Below are 21,812 nucleotides of genomic sequence, written 5' to 3' on the forward strand. Positions count from 1 at the left end.
GTCGGAGTTCAGCTCCGCCCCCTCCAGGAAGCGGTTACTGCAGCAAGAGCAACGCTCGCAGTGCTGCCAACAGGGTGCGCAGGGTGAAAGTAATTAGAAGACACAGCACTCCTTTAGAGAATGAATGAATATATGTTAATATATCATGCTATTTCTAACGACTATAGAGTTGCTCCATATATAATAATAGTGCAATTTAGGTATTTTACACCACAAAGTTATTTGCCACTTGGCTTATGTACGTCAATGTACTGGAAAATCACTTCCCATGGTGGGCCCATGGTGGGCCCAAGCATCAAGGACAGTCCTTTTCTAAGAAGTCACTTGTGTTGGTGCAGCGCATATGCAAATTAGGAAGGTTGCGTGTATTTTGCCCTAAAAAGCCTGGGCAGAGATCTAACAGATGAGTTTCCTGCACCTGTAATGGTCCTTCAGTTTTATTATTTTTTTGTTATGTGTTCCTCTGCCACTAATGGCACCAAAAAAGTTGAGTGGTGGTGTGTGAAAGATCACGCGCACTAGCAGGTTGCTTCTGGTGTGCTACCACCGCGTCCAAAGTGTCCTGCGAAACCATTTTGTAACGCTGGCCACCCTAGTCGCTGCACGTGATTATATTCTATCTCCCCCATCCAACTCCCCCCCCAACTCCCCCTCAAAACTACCCACCACTCAACGAAAATTGAAAAAACCCAAATATAAACCTTTGCGACTGTAGCGTGGAAGCGGAGACAGCATATTTCCTGATAAGCCGTGCCCAATTTAGACTTTAAGCGAAATCTGCAACGAGAAAGCGCACACGTAAGAAACGTAGTTCCTGACGTGCTGCTTCTGTCTCTTCAGGAAGGGGAGAAATTACTTTTCAGAATGCATCGGAAGAGCAGAAGATACATATAATTTTTGAAATATGCCATGGGCTACTAAACATTACAAATATGCGGGTCCAACTACTCCTTCCAATCCCCGGGTATGCTGCTGTACGACAGTGACGTCAGACTACATTTCCCAGAATGCCGTCGTGCAATACCAAAACAAACCACTTCCGTAAATAGAGATAATGGCTGCGCCCTTACTGTGTACTTACTAAGGGCCTGCAGTGACTGGTGGAAATCCTGTCATTTGTCTCCGTGAGGTTGACACTGTCATTGCTACTGCTAAATTGTCGATTATTGTATCAGTCTCCTTTTCTCAGCAGCTGGAAGGTCAGTGAGCAACACGGAAATCCCACACAGAGAGGTGGCGCCACTCTTCAGCGCCTACCCTTCGGCTCCTGCTGCCCTGCCCCCACCTTCTTCCCTTGAAACATAAGGTAAGGAAACACATGTTCTTCACTTTCGATTGATTTCCCCTTGGTTTCTTCCATTTGATTTCCTTCACTCGTGCCGTTTCACGTATGATGCAGTCCTGGATTTTTAACTTAAAGCACTTTGCATTCTGGGACTTGGAGTTTCGCGTTTTGACACGAGAAATATAGACGACAATGTCTGCATGCAAAGTATTTCTGACTAAAATGCTTGGGTGAAGATGTCACACAGGACCACTTGGTAGCTAGTTATACCAAAGCATTGATAATGAGAAATTTGGCGATCCAGAATTGATCAATGTGAATGTGTTTTATTTATCCAGAATACACTAGCTGGGACCCTATTAAATGCCTTTTAGCGGAGGAGTTGGGGATTTATTTTTAACCCACATATCCACCTTTTCTGCTTCGAATGTTGTTATCCATCATTATTGTTAACATAATAATAATAATTATTGTTTTATTTGGTGCTGTGTGTTAATGTTAAAGGTATTTGTACCACGCACAGTCACCCACAGAATTGGTCCCCAGACGTTCAGGCGGATCTGAAAACAAGAGGCTGAGTGGGTTAGTCGGGTAAAGAGGGAGTAGGAAAGTGAGAGAAGTGGTGTGCTGTTGGCAGCTTCAGTTCGGTTTTCACCGTGCGCTGAGCTTTGGTGTGAATATCGGACTGATGCGAGACCTTGTGCGCTGTTGATGCGGGTTATGTGTTGTTTGTTGCAGTGTGGTGAAGTGCGTGCAGATTGCTGAGCGAGAAGATGGTTGTGTGGGTTTTCGTGTTAGGTATGCAGAGATTATAGCATAGGGTTAGTTTGGTTAGGTATCTTGGTCCTTTATAAATCTTGTCCTATAGGTATGTATATTTTCCACTTTTCTTTGTTGTCCGTCTAGTTTTATGAGTGATGCCGTGGCCCGTTCCAAGATGTGTTGTTTTGAACTTCCTATAGTGTAATAGGAAGGGGCATGTCTTGTCCCCCACTCTGGTATTGGTACTGTCAATTAGCGGTCACCATTTCCCTTGCTATCTGTTTTCTCTCGATGGTCCACTGTTGCCTGTGTGTAGTTTGTAGGCCAAGGTGTTAATGATATATCGTCCTTGCCCTTCCATCCCGACCTATCTCTGTTCATACTATGGTATTGTCCTGTCATATCTATCTCTCAGTTGGTAAGTTGTTATTCTGTAGATTGCTCTTCCTTAACTTCTGTTTGTGGGTGATAGCATTCGGGCAACAGGAGGGTCGTTTTCTTCAATCAGCATTGTTTCAGCTCTGTATATGCCCCCGTGGGCGTTCTTCTAGTTATGGGGTGAAGAGCCAGAATTTGAGGAGTTTTGTGAATAGTAGGTGATTTCTTGTGTTATGTGTGTTCTTTGGTAGCTCGTTCCAAGTTTTTGAGGTGGGAGAAAGAGGATCCTCCAAATGTTCTTTTGTTGTAGGGTTTTGGTTCCAAGCGGATGTCTCTGCTCGACCTGAGCGTCCAAGTTGGGCAATGCAGTGTTAATTTGTCTCTTAGGAATTCTGCGACTTGGTCGTGGATTGCTCTGTGCATAATGCACATTAATCTGAACTTGATTTGCTGTTTTATTGGTAGCCAATGTAGTGTTTTCAGCGCTGGTGTGATGTGTTCTCTTCGGGGTAGTTTGAGGAGGAGTCTGGCCCCCGCATTTTGTATGCGTTGCAGTTTTTTTTAGTCGTTCAAGCATGCCCAGATATAGGCTATTGGCGTGGTCTACTCTGGACATGACGAGAGCAATGACAGTGAGTGTTCTGTTGGTGAATGACAGGAATGGTATTGATATTTTATTAATATCGCGCTCGTACACAAGTGTTTCAGAGCGCGACAAGGCAAGGGAGAGGAACAGGGGAGAACAAAAACAACAATCTTATTAGGCACAGTGATATTGAGAACCCGCAAGTGCATGGGAGAGGGGGAGGGGAAAAGTGCATGGAAGGGGGAGAAGTAGAAAATGCAGAGCAAAGGAGAAACGCATAAATAACAATAAATAAATAATAAAGGCAACAAACAGTGGTAGTGCAGCCAGCAGTTGGCGAGTGCTGGGTTTAAGGCAGCAGACAGGGTAGGTCTGATAAGTGCAGGAAGAAAAAGGGGGCAGGCTGTATGGGTACAGATATAGACCCCAGTGCAAGGGGTGGCCCAGAGGCAGTGTGGGAGGGTGGCAGGGTGAGCAGGTACCTAGGCCCGGAGGACAGAGAGTGGCCAGGTGCACGGTGCCAAGAGAGGAAGGATCCTTTTTGCCGCTCGCAGGAGAAAGAAGCATTTCTTGATTAGAGCCTTTACTTGTGGCTCTAGAGTAAGTTTGTTGTCCATCAGGACTCCCACGTTTTTTACAATCGACGATGGGGCCGGGGTTGTACCGAGTTCCCTTGGCCAGGGGATGTAGTAGTTGTCTCCTCCGTTTTGTGTGATGATCATTATTTCTGTTTTGCCTGGGTTGAGGTAGTTCAATTTCATCCAGTTGTATATTTCACAAAGACAGTTCTCTAATGTTGTTTTCTTCTCTAGTGTCTTGTATTTTGTAGACTATTTGTGTATCGTCATCGTAGTTGTAGCAGGTAAGTCTGTGTCTTTTTGATGATCTTGATTAGTTGAGAGAGGTAGATGTTGAATAAAAACGGGGAGGAGGATGATCCTTGTGGTACTCCGCATGAGGATTCTCTTGGGTTGGATTTGAAAGATTTTATCCATATGGCCTCTGTTTTGTTTGTTAGGAAGGATTTGATCCTTAGTAGGGCGCAGCCTGTGATTCCAAATTCTTCCAATCTCGTTATGAGGATGTGGTTAACTGTGTCGAATGCCGCAGTTAGGTCTAGAAGTATCAAAGCGGTTACTGTTGTCTGAATCTGCATTTGCCTTTAGGTCATCCCATATTGAGAGTGCTGATTCCGCTCCTCTTATTGGTCTAAAGCCTACTTGTGCCTGGTCTATTAGGCGGTGCTCTTCTATGAATTCTAGGGTTGTTCTGTATATGTATGTTTCGAGCAGTTTATCTCAGTACAGGATGTTGGAGATGGGTCTGTAATTGGAGATGTCCTCTACGTTTCCTGCTGTATCTTTGAGTAGCGGCCTGATGTATGCAGATTGAAAGGATTGTGGCACTTTCCCTATTGAGATTGAAAGGTTGAAGACATTCCTGTGGTATTCCATGGATGTTCCTTGTGAGAGGATTGGTTTGTAAATGTCCGGGGGGGCAAGGATCTGCGGGGGGACCTGTTTTTGTTGCTTAGATTTACCAGTTTGACGAATGTCTCCACTGATATTTGGTAGAAGCGTCAGAGTTTGTTCGGGCGTTCCTCGTGGGGGTTGATGGGTTCCATAGTCTGTTCGCATGGTCTGTTTTGTATGGTCTGTTGGATTGCAATGGTTTGCTAGATTATTGCATAATTTCTTCGATGCTATTGGTACGTTATTGCAGAGAGGTGGATTTTTTATTTCATTTATGATTTTAAAGAGTTCTTTTTGGGTGTTTGGTGCTTTGAAGATTCGGTTGTCATAGTATTTCCTTTTTTCTTTTTGTATGAGCGGATATGTTGTTGAAATTTGTATTTATTTTGGCAGCTGTTATTGATCCTCCATTCTAGTTCCAGTTTTCGTTTTTTTTTTCATTGCGCTAAGTAGTGGGGTGATCCATTTTGCCATTGCTCTTTTGCATGAAGGGGTAAAAGGTTTTTCTTTGACAATCTTGTCGGTTGTTGTTGTGGTGTGCAACTATTTTTTTTTTTTTGTCCACCAAGAATTGTGAGGAGGTAGGGTACCGTGGTGATTGGGCAGTAGTTGGTAGGTTGGATAGGGTCGAGGGAGGCTTTCTTAAGTAGAGGGGTCACCCAGGCTTCCTTGATGGTTTGCGGAACAGAGCTAGTGGCAAAAGAGGAATTTATGAAATTGGAGATGTGAGCTAGGGGCTCTGCACACATGTTGATATGGGAAGGGCAGAGATCACCCTTGCAGTTGGAAGGTTTAAGGTTTTAGATGATAGAGGGTACATCAGGAGGAGATACTTGGGCGAAGCAGAAGTGTGGAGTAGTGATCATGATGAGGGGGGGGAGTCAGCAGGAAGGGATGGGAGATGCATTTTAGCCGATAGCAGTTTTTTAAAAGAATGCTTTTGTTTCACAGCAGTGCCATTGTTTTTTTAGTTAAAGCTGATTGGACGGTGGTGCACCACGTTTTGTCCTTCAGGAAGCTAGTTGCGGGGGGCAGAGGCTGGGGATTCGAATTCTTTGAAGGTTTTAAGAGCTACTTGTTGAACTGGCTTCCTTAATTTCTGGTGTTGTAGATGCAGGATTTAGTGGTTATGATGTCAGCTTTGTAGGTTTTGGCCATTGAAAAGAAGGCTTCTTTGTGGGCTGTGGACGGTTTTTTCCTTCAGAGGTGATCTTGGGCTTGCGCAGGCTGATCAGTTAATCAGTCAACCATTTGTAAATGGTGAATTCTTTCCTGAGGGGCGTGGAGGGCAATTGTGTTTAGTAGCACTGAGTTGTAGGTGGCTAGGATGGTTTAAGGGGCATTGCTTTCAGGTCGTGAAACAAGGAGGGATGAGATGGTGGGCGCAAGCAGCTCAGTCGAAAGTTTACGAGTATGTTTAGAGGTAACAGGGAGGCGGATGGTATCATTGCGCACAGCTGGGGACTGTAGTGGTAATAGCAATTGAATTAGAGAGTAATCTGTCCATAGAATGGGATCAATGGAAGTAATCGTGAATGGCAGGCTGAGGTGCTTGATCCAGTCAAAGGGAGTTGACTGCTTGGCCAAAACACATTTCTTGAAGGGTGGCGGGGAGGGCAGTGGCCTTTGAGTCTGTAGTATCATTAGAACCAAGGATAAAGGCACCCAGTAGTAGGAATTTAGTATTGGGTTTAATGAGCGGGGCAAGGAGGAGAGGGGTGTCTGTATCTGGGAAATTGGCATGGTTGGTTTGGCGATACAGGAGGAGGGTGGTGATGGTGGTGATGGTGGTTTGGGGGTTAGGTTCCAGTTTCGTGAGCAAGAGTTCATAGCCTAGCTCAGGCTGTAGATGGACAGCTCTGATGGGAAAGGAAGATTTGAAGATAATGGCAACTCCGCCACCAGGTTGGACTGTTATGTCTGATCTTAAGATAGAATACCCTGGAGGGATGGCAAGGGTGAACGCAAGTACCGCAGCAACATACAGCCAGATTTCAGTGATGGTCAACAAATCAAGGTATTTTTCCAATAGCAAGTCATAAACCACTTAAGCATAGGCGCAGAGAGAGCGTGTGTTTATAAGCGCACAAGAGAGGATGTTGTGGAGTAGAGGATGTTGTGGAGTAGAGGGTGAGGGGGTCAGCAGGTAAAGACTCCTGAATGGGTAGTGGCTGTGATGGGGGATGCAGAGCGTGACGAGGCAATGGTGGGATTATGCAGGAGCAAAGGCACATGTTTCTTAATGGGCCATAGCAAGGTGTGTGCGCGTGTATAATTTCTCAAGTCTAGATTGGCCGTTGTAAGGTGAGGTTGTGAAAATGGCATGATAGTGAATGGGTGTGCGCTTGGGTGGCATAGGAGTGGTGGGTGGAGCAGGGCAGTGCTCAGGGTTAAGGCCATGTTGGGAAACATGAAATGTATTCATAGAGGACATTCAGCAACTCTGGTGCGTGCCGAGGGGCAAGCAATGTGTAAGTGTTGTGGAGGTAAAGGGAGGAATGGAGTGGGCTTGGGTTGAGGAGTCAGGGTGAGGTGAGTAGTGATATGGAGGGGTTGCTTGCAGGCATATGTGCTAGGCGTGGCAGGAGTGCACCTAGGGGTGGAGAGGCAAAGCTCACTGGAACTTTAGTGTAAAAGAACAGGGGCAAGGTGAAAGGAGGGGCAGAAGTAATCGGTGTACATGCCCCATGCCTGTCGTAAAAAAGCAAGTAAAATTAACAGAAAAAAGAAATGTGAAGGACAAAAGAAATAGACCAACGAGACATCATAACAAAAAAGGCCCAGTAGGTATATGTGATTCGAAGCTACCCTAAGTTCTACAAGCCCTAAGGAAGGCTGTTTTTATTACCAACATAAATGAGTTTGGAGTGGAGGGATGAAGAATTGGGACGAGGATGAACTGGACAAGGTGTGATGGAGATTATGTGATGTAAAGTGGTCTTATATAATGCTCTTCTGCTAATAATCTGGGCCTCGCTAGTCATGGCTCTGTAAGAAAGGGGGGCATGCTGTGTTAGTCGGATAGCAAGAAGGCAGATGCAGAAATGTTCGGTGTTGATGAATGCAGGTCGGAAGAACCCGTTACCTGTGTGTCGATATGAACATCTCTTAAATTGTTTGTGGTTGGTACTGACTGGACAGCTTAGCCATATGGGTAACCCCCGGATTGTGGAGTGCAAAAAGTGACCGCATGGTTGATAGAAGATCGATAGGGTCTGAATCTGTTAAGTACACTAGACCTATGAGGTCGTCTGTAGGTGTGTTGGAGGTATAAGGATAAGATGCGTATGTTGTTTCTACGGGCCCGTCCTTCCGCTTTTTCTGCTCTGTTTTCACGGTTGCTCACTTGTTGTTTCAGTATGTGGATCTCTGTGGCATGTGATGCGCAGGTCGTAACGTTTGCGTTTACTTCTTTCTCCAGTTTGCCAGTGCGCTCTTATATTTTCTTATCTTGTCTTAGTAGGTTGACATCCTCTTGCACTGCCCCAATTTTAAGATCTAATGATGTTTTGAGTTCCACTGTGGCTGCCCCCAATTTGGTTTCCCATGCTATTTTCAGGTCCGCAATCGCGTCTAGGATCTGCTGGTCATTGCACGCTGGTGTAGAACCTGTTGGCACATTCCTTTCTTTGTTCTTGGGGTTGTCCGCTGGCTGCAGTGTTTTCGTTAACTCTTCCATTGTTGGCTGCTTCCCTTTTTGTTTTGGTTAACTTGGACGCCATTTCAGTATCAGCCAGAGTTTTAATTCACTGTAAGTGGGGCCAGTCTTGTGGGTCCTTCAGCTTTCCCGGCTCTTGTGGTGTCAGGATTCGTTAGTGGGCCGTCCGTCGCACCTGCGGAATGTGAAGGTCAGGCACCAGTATCAGTGCGTGGGTGGGTGTGTTGGTTGGACTTGTGAGCTTGGTATTAGGTTTTGCTCCCACTGGGCACCAACCTTGTCTGCTGGTATGCCTGTAGTGCCACGTAGGTGCCAGTCTCATGTCTTGGGATCTTGTGTTAACACCAGGTTGCGCCACTGGTCGTTGTGCTCTCCGCTTCTGCGGCCTCTGTCTGTGGCCTCTTGCTAATTCAGGATTGCTTTTTTTAGGCATGTGTTTGTTGACTGCGCCTCCTTCTTGTGTTGCTCTTGGCGCTCTGCATGGGTGCTCTGCTACACAGCCCGTGTCAAAGCGGCCTTATGTCGCTCACCTCTCCTTCTTCCACCCAGACCGTCCCAGTGTGGGCCTTTGCTCTGCGTACGCACTTGTCTCCCAGATCCTGTGCTTGCCTTCACTATCTTGTGTCCCTGGGGCGGTCCAGCTTCTTCGGATGCTCTCGTTGTGGGGTTTTATCCCTTTTCGCAGCACGTTCTGTGTCTCTGCAGATAGTGGCGCTCTTGTGTCTCTGCCCTTGGTCTTGCTATGCACGCCCCCTTCTCTAATCTCTCAGGGCCTTTGTCCCCATTTGTGTCGCATGTATGGGGGTCTTCTAGGACCTTATAATCCCAATCTCGTTCCGAGGTGAGCTTACTTCCCAGTGCCTGCTTGGCCCCAAAAGTGCTTCTGGAAATGTCCGTCTTTCTAGTTTAATGTGGCATTTCCGGACATGTTTGTAATGAGGTGCGAGCCCTGCGCACTGCTGGGGAGCCGCGCGCACCAAGTTGGGTTAAAGTTAAATATTTTTGTGCTCTGCTCGTAGAGATCTGATCACTTACCTTGATGTGGCGGGCCCACAAGCGTTTCGGTCTCCGAGTCGCTTCCACTTATTTATCCTTGTAGCAGGGTTTGCGCGGTCAACATTTCCGCTGCGCCACAGTGTCGGTTCGTGATACACTGTATCTGCTGCTAATCCTTTGTTCTGTGTACGCCGCCATTTTCGTTTTACAGCTGTCGGGTTCCTTCAGACTTCCATCAGTTTTTGCAGCTGCACGATTTCACTGAGCTTCCAAAAGCCTGGTCCCCATGTGCGCTGTGTATTCCCACAGCTGAATCTTCGTTTCTGATGCAAATATATTATCATCCAAAGTGCATTTATTGTAGGATTTTGTCGGATCGACAGGAGCCTCGGAGAGAAACTTCCTATCCCATGGCTGCTTAGCCTCGCCCCCCCTCAAAAGCTGTGTTATGCTCGTTTTTCCATTCGCCGAATCGCTAGGACCTGTAGTGGTTTGATTTACTTCATTACCCACACTCAGAGGCTGAAAGTTCAGGTATTCCTGTGCGTCAGCTTTGCTCTTAAAAGAATATAGCTCGAAACCCAATTGCATAAGTTCTGTTCTATGAAACCATATGAGTTTATATATCATTGAGGATGATAAATAACTGATCATTTGTTGGTTATTGTTACGAGGGAAGGAGATTCTTTCAAAGTCCCTTGATAGCAAATTTCTTAATGCAGGAATTTGTATGATTGCATGTAGAATTGCAAATCTATCCATGCGCAAGGATACTTCCATTACCAACACAACCTATGATATTAACAGGATTGGGAACATTTTCTTTAGTGGGTGGGGTCTCCTTAGGTTCCTCCCTAGGTTGGGAATCTTTGCAAGGATAACTCTTACCCACAGATTGATTCTCTACCTGACTACTAACTTCAGCCCTGTTCCCAGAATCACCACTATTAACTTGTACCATAGGCATGCTAGTACTAGTGGTGATGTTGGGTGATGTATCTTGCTGTTTTGGTCCCTGCATTAATATGCGCACAGACTCTGGTGTTATCGAACCTTCATAAAGGGCTTGTCTCAATTCTCTCAATCGAGGAATTTGGACATCTATGTCTTCAAGCGGTTTATGGGAAATGCTACAGCTTGTTCCTGGGACGGAGGAAAAAGGTAATTCCTTGGCCGGTTTAGCCCTTATGTTTCCATCCGGCCCGTTTAACGCAGAACATGGACTTGTTGGGTTTACTTCAATCTTATTTGATTTCACTGTTTGGCATACCTCGGCATACGACAACGATTTCGTTGCCAGTTCAGAAGGAGCACTAGAGGTTGTAGGAGTATTGTCCTGGACAATGGTACCCCGAGAAATCCCTTGTTTGGGTGGGTTTGAAGTAACAGTTTTCCTTCTGCCTTCTATAGGAAAAAAGTTAGATAACATAGCTTGATCGACTTCACCTTTTTGTCATTTGTTTCGCAAATAAAGCTCCTTTTGTTTCATTTACTGTATCTGTGTGTTCATCAACCTTCTCCTGTGATTTTTATTTTCATTATTTCACAACAATTTCTTTTGTTAGCTACTGCCAACTTAGCTTGTTCGTTATCGATTTGGTACCGCTTTTTATCTATTAGCAGAAGATGAGATCGACTTTCCTCACTCAATTGAGCCAGGTCAATTATCTCACCCTCACTGCTTATAGCAGTGATTTGCTTGATGTTGGAGTTATGAGATTTGATTTGGGCAGGGGGCACATTTTTTTTAAATTTTTTTTTTTATGGGCTGTCGCCAAGAGCTTTTTCCTATTTTCTCTCCTTTTGCCAGCTCTGTTTTGTAATCTTTTTTTTTTGGCGACGTGACAAAAATAAGGACTTATTTTCAAAAGAGGTTTCCCTATGGTGGTCATTTTTCTCTTGGTCACTAATATCGGTAAGTGCTGTGGAATTATCAAGTGGGCCACATGTTGCCAGAGCCATTACCTCTTTACCATCAGTATGACCTCGGGTCTCATTGCCGCCCATAGATAGATACCCTCTCGCATTGCCCGGACCGAATTTGCGCTTTGACATCCTTCATTTCTTGTAACATAGCTCCCATTTACTTAGTCCATGCCATGAACAACTATCGAAATAGGATCAGCATCAATATGTTCAGCAAGGTTATTGGCCAGGGATCCTTGGTTTTTAGTGGAGTTTCCCCTGTGGATTTGTGTTGTATCATCAATAGCCATAGGAGGTTCATTTGTCTGTGTAGACTGATTTATGATCAGTATATTTTTGGAGGAAAGTGCGATATCCAGAAGACCATTACGGCATTCCCTATCCGATCGTCCACTTAGTTCCCTTGCCTTTATAAATCCCTCTGTATGATTGATTTTGGAGAGAATATTAGCTATGGACATCTTGATTTCCCTCAATTCCAACTGTGTCACATCATGACCTTTATCTAAAAGGTCAAGAATTCTTATTATAACGGGAAAAGAATACGACTCTTTAGAGGCTAGGGGGAGAGATGGTTCTGGTATCAAGGAGTCAATTTGGTCATTTGCATCATTTAATGCAGAATTAGATCGACTTCCCCCAGATTTCACAAGCATGATGTTAGCTAGAACCGGAGTGGGCGATGAATGAAGAGGACCAGGGCCGATACTTCTCTGGTTAGGTCCACTACAAATTGAGGAGAGCTGATTGAAGTGAAACTCTGGGAGGAAAGAGACGGGGAAGGGCAACCACTAGCGTTTAAGTCCCAATATCTTAGAGGCAGACGTTGTTCTGGGGGAGTTCAGTCGGATTGCCTCTAGAATAAAGGCCAACTTCATCCACCCCCCCCCTTGAATGCATGCCGAGTGGGGTCCTGGCACCCATGGACAACCTACCACATTTATCTAATGCAGAGACCACCACTGGTGCAGGTATAGAGAAGTCATTAAAAGATTCAAAATTAGTATCAAGTGAGTTTAGAGATTGAGATATGCGAATTTGTTGCAGCTCAGTCTCAACTTTAGTACACATAGTGTTTTTTTCCATATCATTCATTTCCCTCATGGAGTACCGTACATCACGGGGAGTGGGTTGATTAGGGGTAACAGCTTGAACTTGGGCCATCGTGCAATGCGAATTAGTCGCAGAGCTCGAGGGCCCAACCTCCTGAGCCAGCTTCAGCATCAGAACAGCTTTAATAAGTTCCTTCACAGCTGGGTCAGCTGAGTCGAAGTAAGCCTGCACTTCAGTATCCAATACATATTCCCCTGCAATGGATGCAGTTTTATTTAGAGCTGCCAGCACATCATTTTGTGAGCTGTTCATAGCAGAGGGTTCAATACATCTCCTCTGTGCAATACCACACCTCCAACCATATTGCCTACAACTAAATAGTGCTTTTTGCTACTTTAGGAAATATATAACGCTTATTGGAAAAGCAGCACAGCTTGTTTTGAAAGCCGACCAAATTCAATACAGTAAATATATGGGGGTTTCGGCAATCGGGAAAAGCAAATATCCTAGACAATGCAATCAATGTGGTACGCTACGATTTAAACCGCACCGTTACCCAGATAGTGTATAAAACTATCCAGGTCGTAAGTGCAAATATTATAAGTAGCATCAGTGGATTAGAAGAAAAAATTGCAATAGAAAACGTACCCCTGTGCCCCTGTCACCTGCCTCCATCCTAACAGCACAACACGTCTGAGCACTTGCGGATGCGCGCACACCATGCTCTATAGGGTGTTGCTGGGAGGCAGAGGCAGAATCGGGCACGCACAGGATGACTGTGAAAAAAAAGAAATTAATAACATGATCAGCGAACTACGTGGGGGGGGAACCCAACAGTCCAGTTAATGAATACCAAAGGCAAGTCCTAATTCAGTGCAAGAGTCCAAAAGGTATAATTACTGGATTCTGTAGTTTCCCTAGGTGTTTCACCGTAGTGAGGATGTTTGCTGCTTCTGTTTACACTTGCAGCAAGGAAACATAAAAACAAACATGGAGCACGGCAGCACAAGGCGAACAGCGTCCTTTGGCACAACAGCACAACACTTCTGAGCACTTCCTGGTGCACCTCCTATCATAATGAAATTCTAAACATTAATGGTGTCCTTGGAGGAATAGAAGGGGGCCAGGAGGGGCCTCCCAGAGGGTGCCACCATTAATGGGAGAAGAAGAGAAAGAAGAGAGCACAGACCATGTGAGGATTTCATAGGTCTGGCAAAGGAACGACAGAGGATATAGGTGAGGGTCTGTCTGGAGGAAGCACTAGTGTAGATGTCGGCGATAGGGAGACCAGAGTTAGAGACCAAGATATCCTTTTTTCAACTTCTTCCTACCAGACTTGGTGAGAAGGGTAGGATAATCAATGGAGAAACAGTTGGAGAAGATGGGAGAAATAGAGAGCGCCATAGGGGGGGAAAGGGAGAGGGAGAGGGGGAGGGGGAAAGAGGGGCAAGGGGAGGAGGGACACTGGGGAAGAGTGTGGGGGGCTGCAAACAGAAGAGGCAGAACAAGATGAGAACAGCAGGACAGAGTAGCACAAAGCAGCCACTGGGCACAGCTAGATTCAAAATTTGGCAAACGGGTGAAACACAGTGCGACCATTGGGCACAGCTGGAGGCAATACGTTTGGGAGTGCAGATCACACAGAGTGACAATGGGGGAGTCGGAGGGATTGGAGGCATTTATAGGTAGAGGTGGCTAACACATGGTGAATTAATTTCACATGAAAGATTCAGCTTCTCTGAGGAGTGTGGGAGCGCTGGCCCCAATGCAGTAGTGAGGGGTGCAGGAAGACCTCCCAGACCCGACCAGGGAGCAGACAGGGCCTTAGAAAGTGGTCCTTTCTTGAGGGGGGCGGCTAAAACCAGCCGGTCACCCCGTTGGTTAGTTGAGATGATCAGTGGTCATTGGCAAAGCATTCGCATCCCAGCAAAGGCGGTGGCCATCTTGGAAATTGCCACGAGGATGGCAGTGCAGCCAACAGCTGAGATCTTCTCAGCACTCTCGCTATCGGAGGGTGAAAAAGGAATTGCAGGGGAGCACAGGAAAAAAGTATGCCATTCAAAAGAATTTCATAAACATTAAAAATATATCTTTTTTCCATTTTTTTTTCTTCAAGAGCTCAGAACAATATGCTGCAGATGTGAAACTTGGTTTTATATTTGAACAAGGCAATTGAAATCTGCAGGAAATGTCAGTTTTAACCAAAGATTCCCATTATTATGAAAAATACACTTTTGTAAAATACTTTTCAAGTTTAAAGCTTTCCTAAAAATTTACATTTTCCATGATTTAAGTATTTAACCCAAATTCCAAACCAAGATTTGCCTGGTGGTTGTGTATTGGAAATAAATGAAAGCGAAATGGGTATGTTTAGAAACTGTGATCCTCCGAGCAATCTCTAATCTCTGTTACATTTCCCCAACTTCAACAATGTAACAATGTGCAGAACATGATTTTTCTCTCTCCCACGGTTATCTATTCCTTGGATTGTTTTGAATCATTATTTCAAGACCCACATTTCTTCCAGAAAGTCTGTTTTAGGCCTCTTTAGGAGTATTTGAACGGGAGGGCAATCTGTAGGTATAGGGATATGATTGGTGTACACAACAGTCGGTTTTTTGTTTTGGGCTATTGGGTGGCACAGTGAACCCATTAGCCAACACTTGCACTAGAGTATTGATGGGGAGAAATGGCATATGAGGAAGGACACAAAGCTTGAAGGTTTTGGTTGGTTATTTGCCCACCCATTGACTGCCCAGGGCCATACTAATCCCTATTGCATTCCCACCCATTTCCTGCCCCCCAACTCCCAAAAGCAACACCTCCTGGAAACTCTTTCAGCTTGCTATAGTCCAGCCTTACCATCAAACTTTGTGGTCCTTGTTAGGAAAGATTTCTCTTTACGCAACTTTCCCTCCATATTCTATGGACCCCCCCCAAACGTTTTGCTTTTGTTTTTTTTTTTTAACCCGTCTTCTTCAACCGTGACTGGAGAGATGCGTACCATAGTCTCTGTGCGGTGACCGTTGGATCGAAGTTGCTTCTCTGTGTCCTGTGAGGTGTCCAGAAGAGTCATGCATCGTTGAATAGTGCTTGCCTTCTTTGCCAGGGGTTGCATCCTGCACCCGCAGGCGACAGAGAAATCATTGGACACGCAACCCGTAGACATCCTGCACCAGAAGAAACCGTAGAAAACCCGTCAGCCAGTGACTCCCAGTCGACGAACAAAGTCAACTGGGAACATCAGAGTCAGCGGGGGTGAGTACTCTCAAAGCATTCAGCAGCCCTTGTCTCCCCTATAATGAACCTTCGAATAAACTTTGGTTCATTCCATTCCATGGCTTTTTGATTGTTTAATCCAAAAGCTGTTCCTAAAGATAGGAAAATAATGTTACTGACCTTTAACATTGTCGGGTATCTTCTGGAACATTTTCACCACCACAGAACTCTTCCTGCATCTGTCCCCTCCCCTAAGAAGAAGCTTTGTGACCTTTGGGCACAAGGCCCCGTGCATCCTAGGGATTGGACTTAAAAAGTTACGGCATTGTTCTTGTGAACCGGTTTCGTTCTACTGCATCATTACTTATCTTCGTTTATGTTGACTAAGTTATTATATGCATTCTTACAAACCTAAAGGCGACTGACCACCGGATGCGAGAGGAGTGCCGAGTTCACTAACAGACTGCCTAGTTTACACTCCGGAAGAGAGGCGGACACAGAAAGAATACAGGGTATACAGGCGGTGGCTAAGGAGACGCTTCTGAGATGCAGACGAGTCGTCCTTCATCGGAGTCCAACGCATTGGTAAGTGTCTTCACGATCCCTGCCATGTGTTCCAGTGGATCTCCCGCCCTCATCCGCTTTTTCAGTGTAGACATATTATCTTGTTTTCATATGCGTTCAACGTAAAATGAGTCTCCAGGATTCCCTTTCCATTGGTTTTTTCAAACTTTGAATTCGGTTGCCAACAACTTTTTCCAGTATGTACACATCTCTCTTTAAACATGACATTGCAGTCAGCAAAAGAGAGTGCATGACGGAAGCAAGCTCAGTCTTTGTTCTGTGAGACAGAACATCAGTGTTAAGAAAATACACCACCTCAAGTAAATGTGGAAAATAATGCAATTAATTTGCTGATGGAGTTAAAGAAATTGCAAAAAAAAGAAATCAGTTAATGGCGGGAGCAGCATTAATTGCAGAACTATGTGGATATGGGTAGAATCCCATGTGGCTTAAGAATCTTAACTTCACTGTCATTTGAAGATCAAGACCAAGAAATGTTAAGCGAATGGGGCGACTCAGGAAACATATGCTCGGGACAGTTCTTGAATATTCTAATTAAATATGCCCAGATTGACAGACAGAAACTTTTAGCAAAGATGGAAGAAGTCATCACTCAGTTATCACAAATAACATTGAGTGAAGATGGAAATAAACTGAGAGCAAGTATAGAAAGCCTGAAATTATACGAAGAAGACATAAAGCTACGTAAGCAAAGAAAATGTCTTCATGACAAGTTTATTATGAAAAAGGAATAGTCTACACTTTTGCTCGTCGTTTTGACAATCTGAGGGAAACCATCACAAGCATAAACGCGCAGAGCGAGAAAACAACTCCAACTTCACTTGACGCGACGAACTGTGAAAATAAAAACCGCCCAAGAAAAAACTATTTTAGACGAGATGAGAATGCTGGGACTAGATGGTCGAAACAACCCCAAAATAAACTCAGGCAGAGGCCGGGACAAACCACAGGGACAAGGATGAAAAAGAAGACCAGGAGGGGACAAAGGAACAAGCAGCTCAGATTCAGACAGAAGTACAAGAACATGCTTCGGGGAAAGAATGATGAATTGAGCAACACCAGTATTGATAATAGCATCATAAATCTCTTTGATTGTACCTAAAAACTAACAAAATAAATACTAACAAAAGAACAAACTAAATTACTTCGATTTATGCCGAAACAAGAATCGACTTATATGCAGAAAATCAGATTAAAGACATTTTTCACCATGACTCTGCCAAATGTGAACCAAACCATTGGCTTGGAAGGCAGCACAGAAGTAGCCATTGAAGACCTGGACGCCCTACTGGATCTAGCACAATTTGAATTAACAGAACAATCAGAAGAAATCGGTGCAGATAATAATCTAGAAATGCTACGTATCAACACAGAATGGCCTGCTAAGAGCAAATTGAAAACAAAGTCAAAATTCAATCCATTATTCCAACCAGGTGGACACATCGAGGCTTTCCAGAATCTAGTTATCCATGATCTTAAGAAAGCTAGACTACAAAAGAGCAAAGTCGAGCCCAATTTCTCACGCAAAGAAAGATATTTTTAGGGAATTACAAAATCTTAAGGATTATGTTATAAAAGCCCGAGACAAACTTACTAACCTAGTCATCCGAACCAAAAAAGATTATGGGGGTCATTACAAGGTTGGCGGTAAGGGGTTAACCGTGCCGGTAAAGGTGCCGTAGCCGTCAACCCCTTACCGCCGCATTACGAGGTCCTTTAGCGGGTACCGCTAAAAGAACCTGGTCTTACCAGGCGCCCTTATCGGGACCCTCTAAAGGACCAGCATGCTAACAATGGGCCCGTTATTAGCATGGTCCCCATTCCCATTGAGCCCTATGGTGGCTCGAATGGGAATGGGGATGTGTTCCCTGAATGGGGAAATACCAGGTCCTCCAAGGTTGGAATGGCCCCGTATTTCCCCATTCAGGGGATCCGGTGTGCGGTATGGGGGTAGCCATGCCGCAAATTGCGGCATGGCTACCTCCAACCTTGTAATGACCCCCTATGTCTTGGAGGCACTCGGGCAATTTATGGATGTCAGTTGCTATGAGAAATTGGAAGCAAATCCATCGGAGGAAATCAACACAAATTGGAAGGCTTTTTGACCATATGGTTAGACTTGGGCATTCTACCGACCATCTACTTCTTCCCCAAAATACAAATGAGCCTAACCCAACCGCCCGGCAGACCCATTGTAACCCTGAATGGAGCATCTCTTAAAAGAAATCTAAGTATATAGACAAAACTCTTTTGTTTTTGGTATTCACCTTACCATCGTATCTCCAAGATACAAAAGTTTCTTTTGAGAAAAATTAATGGAGTAGCATGGGAAAACAAATGTATGTTTGCTACACTGGATGTGGTCTCGCTCTATACCTCCATACAGCACAGTGATGGCAAAAAAGCAGGCAAACACTTTCTCGATAGTAGATCATTAAACTATCGCCTGCATGGACAAACGATCATGGAAATGATAGACATGTGTTTGACAAACAATGTGTTCTTATTCAATAATTACTACAACCAGCTACAAGGTACAGCTATGGATACAAGTTTGCCCATCATACACCAACCTCACAATGGGTTGGTTGGAGAAGTTTGTGGTATGGACTGATGCAAATGGCCAATACACAAATCTCATCGTTCTATGGCTTCGATTCATCAATCATTTGTTTGTCCTGTGGAATGGAGAGGAAAAAGATTGGCAAGACTTTGTCCAAATTTTAAACGTCAACACCCCCAATCTAAAATTTACAGAGACGCATAAATAGAGCCTCAGTAGTCTTTTAGACGTCTTGATCAAATCAAGCCAAGGAGAAATAACTGAACTTTATCCTAAACCAACAAGTTCCAACATGCTGCTCTATGCCCAGAGTAATCCTCAAACGTCATTAAAGTGGAGCATATTGTATGGTGAGTTTATAAGAATTCAGCGCAATTGCACAAAATTGGAATGCTTTGACAAAGAATGCAAGTTAACTGCACAGAATTTTGGAAAACGAAGATATCCCAAAGCTATCCTAGAAAGAGCATATTTGAAAGCGTGAAATCTGAATCTGGCTTCTCTATAGTTAACCAATAGAATCAGAGAAAAATTGTGAAACTAGATTAATTGTCACATTTGGAGCCCACTCGAATATCCTATGAAAGATTTTTCCATCGCCATGTGCTACAACTAGATGAAGTTTTATCTCCATTCCTTGGAGAACGTGCAAACATAACTTTCGATTTACTGGTCTGCAGTTTTATGCCTCCGATAACAAAAACCTTTAATGTTTTTCCTTGGTTAAATGTGAGTTTCACAGGCTTTTACAAATGCACAAAATGCAAGGCCTGCAAACATGCACTAAACAAAACAAACTACAAACGCCCCATATTAGGCCATATGGTAGAATTGAAGACAAAAATTACATGCAATACAGAATTTGCTCCAACATGTCCAATGCGATATATGGTATATTGGTAATACTGAAATTAAGAATTTCGCAACATATAAGAGCAATTAAAAACTTTGATATGTCCTATCCAATAGCCATACATTTTAGAGCCAAACATGAGGCTAAGGTGGAAAGCCTGAGAGTTTTTGGACTACATCACATCAAGGAAAACTTTCAAGGTGGCAATTGTGAACTTGAACTGTGACAGATGTAGACCAAATTTATCCTAGATTTTGAAACGAAAAAAACAAAAGATACAATTTAGATGAAAAGCTTTATAGCTTGCTAGGAACCTGAGCTGTGACGAAGAAATATGTGTATGGGTCCCTAAATTCTAATCAAAGCAACACAAAAAAACACACTATTTTTCCAGCATCACGTTGATAAAGTACTAGTCCCTTTCTCCTCCTTTTGCATTTATTTGGTTTATTATTTTTCTTTTGACCTTTTTATTGATGTTCTCTTTCTTTCATTATATCCATCAGCAATTTTTGAATTTTGTTTATATGGAAACTGAAATAACAAATGTCTGCTTGTGTATACACCAATAATTATTGGTAGATCAGATATATACCGAGCAAAGCACTCTTCTGCAGAATGTGAAATTTTTAATATTCTCTTGTTTCTCACTCCTTCTCTGTCCATTTCTTCCCTTATTTAATTTGGCCATTGTGTAGAAAGATGAAAAATGTTATACCGGATGTGCAAACATTTGCACCTTATTGTCAAGCATTAAGCACTTTATTAAATTGCTGCTATATGTGAATGTTCTTCATTGAAATAAGGTTGCCAAACCAGTGTTAGGAACTGGGTAACATCATTATGGTGACATTACCCTTGTGCAGGATTGTTGGCTAAATGAGTTAGAGCGATCATGCACTATGCACTTTATTGTAGAGCACCAGACACTTTATAAACCAAAATTGCTGCTCTAAATGAATGAACTTTATTGCTCTATGCACTTTAGCTTCAATCGCTTGTCACTTTAAAAATTGCTGCTAAAGGCCACAAAATAAGGGTTATGAACTGTATCATACTGTAACCGTTTCAACACCTTGCTTTGTTCTTTTGGGCATCTTGCATTAAAGCTATATCTTGTTTATGTTAGATAATGGTCTCCATGCATTATGCACTTTCTTTGCAAGATAGCCTTAGGCACTTCATATCTTTTTTGACTTAAGAACATTCTAGTACCAAGTGTTTTACGAAATCACTTAAGTAGAATATAATTTGGGAGAACAGGGTCATGAAACTGGTGCTATGAAATGTACGACATGGTAATTGTGCCAACTTTTGTGATGCATCTTAACAGATATGTACTGTGCATTTTATTCGAAAAAAAATCTTTTATTTTGGAAACATGTTACAAAATGGCCACCACATTTTACAATTGAATGATTGCATGGTTAGACTAGAGTAATGGAAAGGGAAAAGGGACAGTAGGAGAGAACCATGGAGACTGTGTAGAAGTTTTATAAAGCATCATTATGTATCCAGTCATGTGTACATGAACAAGGAACGGATGCGCTATGAAACGTGTTGTACAGTGTTTTTTGTTTTTATGACTGCAAAAACACCCCCAAAAAATAAATAAAACCTAGAAACTTTTAAGAAATCACAATTGTTTGGCACTTTCATTCGAGGTAACTTTCCTGGAGTACTTTTTCCGGTGCGTGCCATCCTTCATGTGGAGATGGAAGTGTTTTCTTCTTTGTGCAAAAATATATTTTTATTTATTTATTACACGGCCCGCAGTAGCGGGCGTGTAGTTACGCTTAAGTTTCTAAACTCCTAGGAAGAGCACTTTTTTCGGCAGCTTATAACTTCGCTGCCCCTGGAGGAATCCTTACCACACTTTCCAAAAAAAAGTAAATGGCCCGCTCCTGAATTTTTTTTTGCCAAGTTGGGTGAGGTTTCATGCAAGGGGGCAAAGTTATAGGTGGGGTCCCAATATATATATATATATATATATATATATATATATATATATATATATATATATATATATATAATTTTTTTTTTTTTTTCCCATAGACTAAATGGGCAAAAACTTTGCGCACAGCTACAGCCCGAATGGCTGGACAGATTTTCACCAAATTAGATTTTGTGTGTTTGGTGGAAATCGGACCAGTACTTTTGTTGCAAAGAACTGAAATGTACGTCCCAAAAAATTAGTGATATCTGGGTCCGCTGTGCGGACCCATTTCCCTGTTCGCTCCATGGACCAAAGTCTCATTGGCCTCCGGTACGCTGTGCTGTCGGCGAACATAGGACGCGGCTGGAGGGAAGCGTGCTGTGCGTCAAGTTTTGGGAAACGCCGCCATGGTGTATCGGTGCAGCGCCGAAAGGGACTGACAAACATACTTTACGCCATGTGGTGGTAGGCAGAAGGGAAGGAGAGGATTGGGGAATAAGAAGTGGTTCATGAGATATGTCAGTAGGTTGAAGTAGATGG

The 21,812-nt window shown here is 43.6% G+C and overlaps 1 protein-coding gene across 1 annotated transcript in view; it reads left to right on the forward strand.

The window, feature by feature from the left end:
- The first annotated feature begins 1,047 nt into the window (after positions 1-1,047).
- The window catches only part of TCP11L1 (t-complex 11 like 1), a 666,815-nt gene continuing 646,050 nt past the window's right edge, over positions 1,048-21,812 (forward strand). Inside the window, exon 1 of the mRNA XM_069623576.1 lies at positions 1,048-1,306. The gene's annotated coding sequence lies outside the window, so the exon portion shown is untranslated. The remainder of the gene's footprint in view (positions 1,307-21,812) is intronic.

The sequence above is a fragment of the Ambystoma mexicanum genome, chromosome 11 (assembly GCF_040938575.1).
Source record: "Ambystoma mexicanum isolate Mex_15411 chromosome 11, UKY_AmexF1_1, whole genome shotgun sequence".
NCBI lineage: Eukaryota > Metazoa > Chordata > Amphibia > Caudata > Ambystomatidae > Ambystoma > Ambystoma mexicanum.